This window comes from Lonchura striata, chromosome 2, assembly GCF_050655825.1.
Source record: "Lonchura striata isolate lonStrDom1 chromosome 2, ASM5065582v1, whole genome shotgun sequence".
Lineage (NCBI taxonomy): Eukaryota > Metazoa > Chordata > Aves > Passeriformes > Estrildidae > Lonchura > Lonchura striata.
The window spans coordinates 75,445,650-75,455,347 of record NC_140704.1 but is presented as its reverse complement, the minus strand read 5'-3'; positions in this window follow the sequence as shown (position 1 = coordinate 75,455,347).

The following is a 9,698-nucleotide window of genomic DNA, read 5'->3' as shown; positions in this document are numbered from 1 at the left end:
AGTGCTTAGTTGTAGAGTGCAATTATGGACTATATATAATACAGAAAAAATCTAACTTCTAAACAAGAATTTCCAAGTGAAGATTTTTTGAACATAATTACAATTTAGTAGATTTAATTGCAACTCAACCAATTTCTTATGAATCATACTTTCAGGTGTTCAGTTGGTCTCCCACCTTTGCCACTACCTTTATGAGCTAGCAGCAAATGTGGTCTCTTGGATCTTTCCACCATGACAATCAGATTTATCTGATTTAACTCATTATGTTAATCACGTGACCTCTTTCTAAGTTTTTGCATGATTATGTATACTGCAACACAAAATAGTAAATCAATTTTCAAAAATTGGAAATTACTGCCTGCTTTGCACCATGTAAGCATGTAGAATTAATATGATTTTTGCATACATTGTTTATCTATTTTTTCTTGATAATTGTGTTCTCTTTTTAATCCACTTAATGATCATATGAATTCAGCTCTATGAATTGGGAAACCCTACTGAATTCTTTCAAAAGGAGAAAATAAATACAAATGGATTTCTGCTACATTCAGACAATTTTTTTTTCTTTTTTTATTTATTTATCCAATCTTAAGAGGAAAATGAGTTGTTTGAACAAATTGCTGAGTATTTCAGATGAAGATTTTATATTTTCCCACTTTTATTCTGTGGTCTGTTTTTTATAGACTTGCAGCACTAGCAGTTCTCGTGGTGGTGTTATCAAATTTACAATGTTTGTTACATTAATAAATATTTTACTTATTTTCTTTAATTGCTTATTAGGTATTAAAATAACAGTACCTCACTTAAGATTTGATACAACCACTAAAGAGAATATGGAAGCATCATATCTAATTTAAACAAATAAAATCAAGCACCTATATGTTGGGACAATCACAGCTTGAACAAACACATGTCCTATCTAAATCAGATATCATGAAACATATGCCTTGAAACTGATTATGGAGCATTTTTTTATTCCCCATTAATTTGAAAAATTTCTTCATAGAGTAACATTAGAATAAAAAACATGGAAGATTTCTCTACAAATTTCTGTTTACTTCCAAATGAGGTTCAGTGAAGAGAAGTCGGGTCTTTTCTGTTTTGTTTACATCTTATTTGTGAATAAATGGATGATGTGATCCAGCAGTTACTGCCACCAGTGCTGAACTCCAGTAGCCTATGACAGTTACCAGATAACCAGTCATTAATTTCTGTTGCCCTTCTTGTGGAAAATGAACTTTTCTATAAGCTGCTTAGTTCTTTTCTTCCCAAGCTATAATGCTACTGTTCTGAAACAGAATCAATCACATCAGTACAGTTATGTAGTTCATACTTAATTAAGATTTTAAGTGCTGCATAACAAAATGTGATATACGCTCCATCTCTGTTGTATCTATTTGCTCCATAAAGTGATTTGTACAATAATTGTAATGCACTTGGTCTCTTGTTCCTACATATGTCACAGGAATGAAAGAAAAAATATTTGAATGTCACAAAAAAAAAAGCAGCACCAACCAACCAACCCACTCCTCAAACTCCCCTCCTTTGCCCTGCTATTATAGCTAATGAGAGTGAAAACTCTTTTTTTTCAGCATCACAAGGATCAAAAAGAGTGAAGACCCTTACTGCAGAGGGAATTATAGGAATTGCAAGGCTTTGTGGCTATCTTGCACATGGGAAAGAATATAAAAGTGCAGAATCAAGGTATAATGTATCAATGTTTAATAATGTATATGCTTTATGGTGTATTGACGTTGGAAGTTTTTTGATCTTAGCATTAACTTTCAAGATTTTTTTTCTAACAGTTTTCTCAGTGAAAGTCCCAAGAGCAAAGTCTTCCTTTCCTCTTGCCTCCTTCAAAAGTACTACACTTGGCTTGTATTATTTTAAAGTATGTAACAGAACTGCATAGCATAAACAAAACTATTTTAGAAAAGATCCTACCATTGGGGATCAAATTCAGCAGTGTTTTTATATTAGTAATTTATACATTTTGCAACAGGCAATTGTTTGTGAAGTTCATTTGCATACCAGAAAGACCAGCATTCCTTCAAGTTCTTCCATTTTCCATGTCTTTCATCTTTGTATTGCTACTATTGCACCTTGAATGCAACTGGTAATCTGTCATGATTATAATCACTAGGTAAAATATAGCTATAACATATAGCTATAGCAGGGATTTTTGATTAAATGAAGGGGACAGATGAATGAAGGAATATAAAATAATAACTTGAAATTAACAAACGTATTTTTTACTCTGAAAAGAGTAAGCCCAAGGCGCACATTTTTAATTTATGGAATTCGTTGAGGCAGGAAAGTCTTTCCTGCCTCAACGAATTTCTCTCCTGACACCACATAATTTTCAGGTGCTAGATCTCTTCAAACTACAGCTGCAAGGTTACCAGTGTTCATATGCCCCAGGCTTGGAAATATCTGAGTAAATTGGGCATACTCTAGAGATGAGCTTGCACATCAAGTTAACTGTGAAGTTTCATTATTTATTTGTGCCTCACTTGTCTTTGCTCAACTGCTTCCCATGCCTGCAGCCTTTGCTTCAGTTCTCCAAAGCTGACATACTTATCTATGGCTTTTTAAAATACACATATTTTAACCAGATGGGGGGAAAAGTAATTTAGGAATCCATCCCTGATTTCTACTATTCTTAGAAAGCAACTGTATGAAAAGTTGTAGAGATGCTATAGTATTTTCTGCCTTCAAATAGGGAGGACAAGGGTAAGAATAGTGTCCCATCCCACAACATTCTCTCTTCTGTGTTTGATGTACAAAAAGATTTGATCTAATGCCCATTGTCAGCAGAAGTGGCCATAGAAAGTGCTTCTGCAGAACTGCACAGAAGGTTTAGCAGTTCAGTATTTAAAGATAACAAATAAAAATGCTGTGGAAATGGCAGAAATTTAGGTTCCGATTGAAGCTTTGTTAAGTGCCAAATAATGGGAAAATAAAATCACATGCATACTCTTTTCCAGTAAAATAAATTGGGTTTTCATCTGCAGTCTCAGGATGCAGCTTACTGATGTGCTCAGCATCCTCAAACATCCCTTTGTTTGTGGCTTTGATTAGGCTGCTCATCAGATCCACATGGCTAAAGCATGTCAGCTTCTGTAACCAGCAGCATGCCATCAATATTTTCAGCATCAGCTATTTTTGCTGTCTGATAGATGAAGAAATTTATAAACCTGCATCAGCAGCAGAAGCAATATGAGAAACAGTAGAGTTAAAAAAAGCGGAATTCCCTACTCTATTATCTTACTGCCTGTTTACTCAAATAAATGAGGAATAGCTTCCCATCTTGACCTTATGTCACAGCATGAATACCCACAGGAAGGAGACAGAAAAGGAAAGAAAGGAATGGGGAATCACTCAGAAGGCATTACTGCCCTAAGTCTTAAGAGATGCCTTTAAAATTCTGTTCACAATATATCATATTTGTATCCCCAAGTAAACACCTTTCATTCATTTTGGAAACAGTAGAAACTGGGATTATTGCTTTTTTTCCACAAATCTGCTGTATTTTAATTCCTTTACACATATTTATTTGTTTAGCATATGTCCTACTTTTTTTATGGCATTTGAGGAACAAACCTATGACGATTTTTTTAAGTGGAACGTTTTTTTTCCAGTTTTATTTTTTCTATAAGTTAATTTGTTTGATTTTTTTCTCTTTGCTGTCCATGCTTGATTTATAAATGCATCCAACTTAATAACTGAGCTGTTAGAAGTATATGTTTACTGTCCAGGTCTGATAAGAAACTCTGGCTTGGTAAACTATAGGACCTACTAAAAAAAAAAAAAAAAACACCCAAAATTTTATAAAATTAATTAGTTTTAAAAAATCATTACTGAGCATAAGTAAGATTCCTCCTCCATACACACTGTTGTTTTAAATCTTAACATTTTTACAAGCAATTTTGAAGTAGGGGAATGTAAGAAAAAGTAAAATACGTTTGCATTTGACTGCATATGCCTAGCAGAAGCAGGAAATTATTTACTTTAACTGATCTACTAATTAGCTGCAAAAATAATAAAACTCATGTTTTATACAAATAAAACATACTCATACAAATTCCCCAAAGTAATTTTCTGAGGCTTAGGCCAATTATAAGTTGATTAGCATTTGTCTTCAGTTTCATAATGATAAGGTGATAGGTAAGCAGAAGAAGAAAAAAAAAAAAAGAGACAAAGAAATCAGTAAAGACAAAAATTTTCTTAGATGTGTTTTGGACTTGTTCTGTCAAATTATTAATAATTCTATGCCTTCTTGTTCCCTTCCTCCCTGTCTCTCCAGTAATTGTGATAACTGGTGATTATTTCTGTGGGAAGTCTAATGATGACAGAAATTATCTACAAACTCCTTTAGACCTGATGCACTAGAAGCAAAATTAATACTGTCTAATAAACCTTGTTTTTCAGAGAATTCATAAAAAAAAATTAAAGGTCTTAATAAAAAGGATGAAATTTCCAGTATATATGCAACTAGAAGAAGAAGGTTAGCATTTGGTACAAACCACAGAGTATAAAAATTTACCAAAAAAAATCAAAAGTTTAACTTAATAATATATTTAGACTAGTTTTTATTTTACTTTAGTAGATTTGTCAGTTTGCAGCAATCATGTGCCAGTTTGGAAGTACCTGTCTTATTTGCTTAGGCTAGTTGACTAGCTATCTCTAGATAGTGCCTGGCAGGAATTAATTTTCGCATTGTTTGATTTCAGTCTCTTAATACAACAAAACATGTTATTTCCCTTTGCAAATGAAATGGATTTAAAATTTAGGCCTGATCACAGAACAGTCAACTCTGAGGAATTTTTGATGTCCCAAAATGTTTTTGTCTGCATAGCAGTTCTCTCTATAATTCTGTGGTATAAAATATCATCTTACTAAGGAGATAACCCCCAATAGATTTGCTAAACCAAAACAGCAAAACCTTATCTTTGCCTGAGCATGGTATATGGGGAAAAAAAGTGGGGGGAGTGGAACATAAACATAGTTTAAAAAATTGAAAATAAATTCCATCGTGTGGCACAGAATATTGCAAGTGGCATCATAGTAGCTGACAACACAGCATCCAAAATAAGTGATTTGCTTTACAAAGGTGTGCAAAAAAGAAATATGCCTCAGCTGAAGTTTGGAATCTTCCCACATTTTTTTATGTAGAAACCCAAAAAGGTTCATATTTTGCTTATTAGCTGGAAGTAAATACCATTAAAAGCACAATTTCACAGCTTTCTCCATTTAGAATCAGAGGTAAAAGGTTTTGTAACATAACACATTCTTTAACCTGTAAAAAAAAGAGCAAAGTATAGCTGCCAATGAGGTTCAAGATGCTGAGTGACTTTAACACTTCCCAATTAGGATTTGTTGAGACTGAGGCCAGTATATGATTTTCTCTTCTCAGATATTTTGTTGACTGAATAATTTATTCTTAAATCTCTCTACCTGATAAGTAAGAATTGTTGTAAGATTTCTGAGAGAGACAGGACATGATTTATATTTAGAGTGAAGGGTTGAGCTACCCTTATGATGAGGCCCCTGATAAGCAGCCTTGGAAGGGCCTGGAAGCCTTGAGGCAGCAAGAAAATAGTGTGGCCCAGTTAGAAATTAAGTTAAGGTGACCACAAAGTAATGAGCTTTCTGAGTGTGAATTAGTGTAGAGCTGCAGTGTGAAAAGCCTGAGCACCTTAAGGCAAAAGTAAACAATGTTTGCTAACCAATGATACTGTACTCAGTCAAATGTGTAAACTATGTTGAATTGTATATAAACTGCCATTTTTTAGAGAACAGATAGAGAATGCAGCTTTAACCCTATTAGCTTGATCTGTGTTTGCCCAGTCCAGCTCCCCTCGTATTATAAGAAGTCCCTAGCTTCTGAGAATTATTCTGCTTCTGTTGGTCTTCCTAAGTCTGTAGAAGTCAAGTAATGACTAACAGAGTCCATAGGGATATCTATGTATTTATCAAGAGATAGACAAGAATAATGGATAAATTGCTCTGGACAGAAAAAGATCTCCCCAATCTTTGGCCATTCTTCATTGAACTAAAATTCAGTCATTTAAAGGGAACAAAATGCTTGCATATATTTAATTTCCTTTCCAGACATGGAAGAATTCAAATACTGTAAAGGAACCTCTCCTCCTCTCTAACTGAGCACTTCTCTTTCCTGAACACTTGAGAAAGTCAATCAGAATGGCACACCTGGTTAGTTTTGTTAGAGGGATGCCGCGGGAGACAAGACTCATGATATCATGATCATCAAGTCTCAGTTTATTGTAACAGATTACACAGTATATATATGTTCGTTAATTAGCTCATACATATTGCAAAAGCCAAGCTCATGATTGGTTGCTATGTGACTTGTACTATTACTTAAAAGTATCTTTGTGATCGATACATGCCTGTCCAGCTGGCCTTGTATTAGAACAGCTTAGTACTCCTTTGTTCTTCTCTATCTACTTCTACATACCAAGCAGTTTCAATATCCTGCTTTCTCCACACCATCTACTCTTCAGGGCCATGCGAACTTTGCAGCAGTCACGTAGCCCTCCCTATTTGGATTAATTTTACAGTATCATGTCCCTTGTCGTTCAACCATTCCTCTGTCAGGCTCTCTTCAAGTTTAACAGTGTCAATCCCTTATTTCAGAACTTATGGAGTTAATAAAGATAAATCATATATATGTCCACACAAAAATTTAGTGCAGCTAGCCAATGAGTTTTAAATTCACCCTCCAATTAATTCAGGTTGATTTTACCAAGTGTCCCTGAAGATAGTGGAGATGTTATAAATCCCAGTTAAGAACATGATCTTCTGTTTTCAGCTTATAGTGAAACAATATGTTTAGGCAAAAATCTCATTGCTTTTTATTTTGATTGAGGGCTGAATGTTAAACTTTTGAGGGCTGAAAACTTTTTGTCCTGTTTGGGAAAACAAACAAACAAACAAAAAACACCAACAAAAAGAAAGGCAAATCAAATCTATTTGCATCCTAATGAAAACTTTTCACTACTCAAGAGTTGCAATGTTAAGAGCATATATGGTTTAGGTCATCAATTAACAAGTATTTATTTCCTCAATATTTTGGGAAGTTTATATTACTTGAGGAATAAAAAGAGTCAAAATTGCTTTGTGGATAATTTTATTATACCTGTATAAGAGTTTTGTCCATTTGTGGAGTGTTTGTTTTCTTCATTTTTTTTTCAATTCATTATTCCCTGATCTTGTCTCTGCTCTTGCTGTTTAATAGTATATGGTTTCTTAAAAATTCTGTTCAGCTTACCTCTGAGTGTTGTACACAGAGGATGGTGAATGAGATATTTTCTTCCTGGGCACATGCAAAACAGACACCTGGATGATTTATTCTCATCATACCAAAGAATGACAATATTTTAGAGAAGGATGAGAGATTCCTACTTCACCCCAACTGAGTGGCTGACTTTTTGCTGCTGGAGTTTGCTTCTAGAGCTTTCCAGAATATAGTAATAAGGCCTGAGTATGCTTAATGTCATTGACAACTGCAAATGAGGAGCTGCAGTATGTATTCCTACAAGATAAATTTCTATTAATGAGGCTGTTTTGATCCCTTTACAGCACAAGGCACAGTTTTCTCCATTAGGAATCTGAAACAGTCCTTGTACTGAACAGGACATAGTCTTGGCAGAGCCAATGGTAAATGTGAAGCTTAAAATTACATATAAGGTTCCCAGATTTTTTCCATTGTTTTCTGGTTTGGTTTGGGGTTTTGTTATTGGTGGTTGGTTGGGTTGGTGTTTTTTTTGTTTTGGTTTGGTTTTGGTTAGGTTGGGGTTTTTTGTGTCTGTGTTGTTGTTGTCATCATTTTGTTTTTATTTGTTGTTCATATGGTTTTGTTTTGTTTTATTTTTCAAATTGTAAAGAGGCTGCTGAATTTCATAGACTTTAAGCTCCAAAATCTGTGTAAGTAGTTTTTTGTATGTGACGATCACAGGCCTCCTGATTGCAGTTAATCATCAGCAAAAAGAGCTGAGATTTATCCAATATTAATTATTAAAATTAGCATTATCTACACAATGAAAAAGGTAATCTGAAAAGGACACAAATTCTAAGTGATCAGGAAATATTAGGGTTATACAGACCTACAGAAACCATATGAAAATTCTGCCAAGAAATTAATTCTTTTGCTTAGATTTTTAGTCTTCCGATAATTATTGAAAGGCTTCTTTGTAGAATCCTCAATGAGATTGTTTGTTGCATCTAAATTTGCAAGTACTGGTGTTAAAAAGTTAGGGACCTTGGGAAAGGATTAGTCCAGATAATAAAACAGTGACATCAATCAATTCAGTAGAAGCAGAAACACACTGAATTTAAAAAAGTTCTAAAATCTGGCAGGTTTTATATACCTTCAGGAAGGGAACCCTTCAGGAACAGAACCAAAATACTGCTAATAGGTGCATTATTAAAGTGATTTGGTTTTGGTGGCAGTCTCTAGCACAGCTCTTACATTCTGGAAGTCATTAGTATTTCTCTCACTTGGAAAAAGTCATCCTTGTTCCTACTAAGTATTGTATTCTGATGGGACTGTACAGAAGACCCAGTGAAAACCTTAGCTAATTTAAAAAGAAGTAGACCAGTAGAAAGTAGAAAGAAGTAGACCAGAGGGGAGTTGCTGGTAGGGACAGGGGGAAGGTATTATTTAGTATTTTCCAATGCATGAGTGTGTTATTTTTGTTTTTACAAGAATCTGCATTTGCAAATAAATGTCTTGTTAATAATACTGAATAATTTTACAGAGCAGAAATTTTGTATTGCTGTAGCTTGAGATCATTCTGATTTTACACAAAGCAGCTGCAATGAATTAGTTTTCCCTTAAGCTTTGATTATATTTCTGCACAGAAAGTCAGTGGGAGGCTAATGACTTTAAGGAAGCCATTGTTGTGTACATGCTATTTAGCTGAATTATTCTTACTTAAATGTTACTTATTTTAATGTAATTATATTTTTGAAGCAGCCTCTTACAGATCAGAGAAGATAACCTGATAATGATAGTTTCTAGAAGTAGTGCATCCTTCTGCAGTGTTAGAACCTTGAACAACAACCTTCTTATCATTAAGATTGCCAGTCCTTCTTTAAATAATTTTATAAATTAGAGCATTCAGGAAAATCAAATTAATGTGAATTTAGTTCAAACAAATTGCTTAAACTGCATTAAACCTGCAGGTTGTTGTTTCTATTCAAAATATTCTGAATTCATTTTAGACAGAAACATAAATCCAGATGGAGTGTTTTTATGCTTGAACTCCTACACAAGTATTTGCCTGAATTTAATTATTTGGATTTAAAATGTTACAAGAAGTTCATAATGTCTCTATGTCCATAAGGTACAACTGAGATTGCAGTCAAGTGTAGATAATAAGCTGACTCCTTTTTAAGAATTCACCTTCCTATACTTAGTTCCTTTATAACAATTTTCTGCAGGGAATGTTTTCACAGTATTATCAAAGTGAATATTAAATTTGGTTTATTAATAAACTTTTTTAAATTGCTTCTATTAAATGTTATGTTTCACTAACTAGAATCAGTTTGAACTTAACACTATTCATGCACACTATGCAGACTTCAACATGCGCATTAGCAGCCTCATAGATATACTAATACAATAAAAACACCTAATATTTTATAGTGATATTTTAAAGAAATGAAGATTG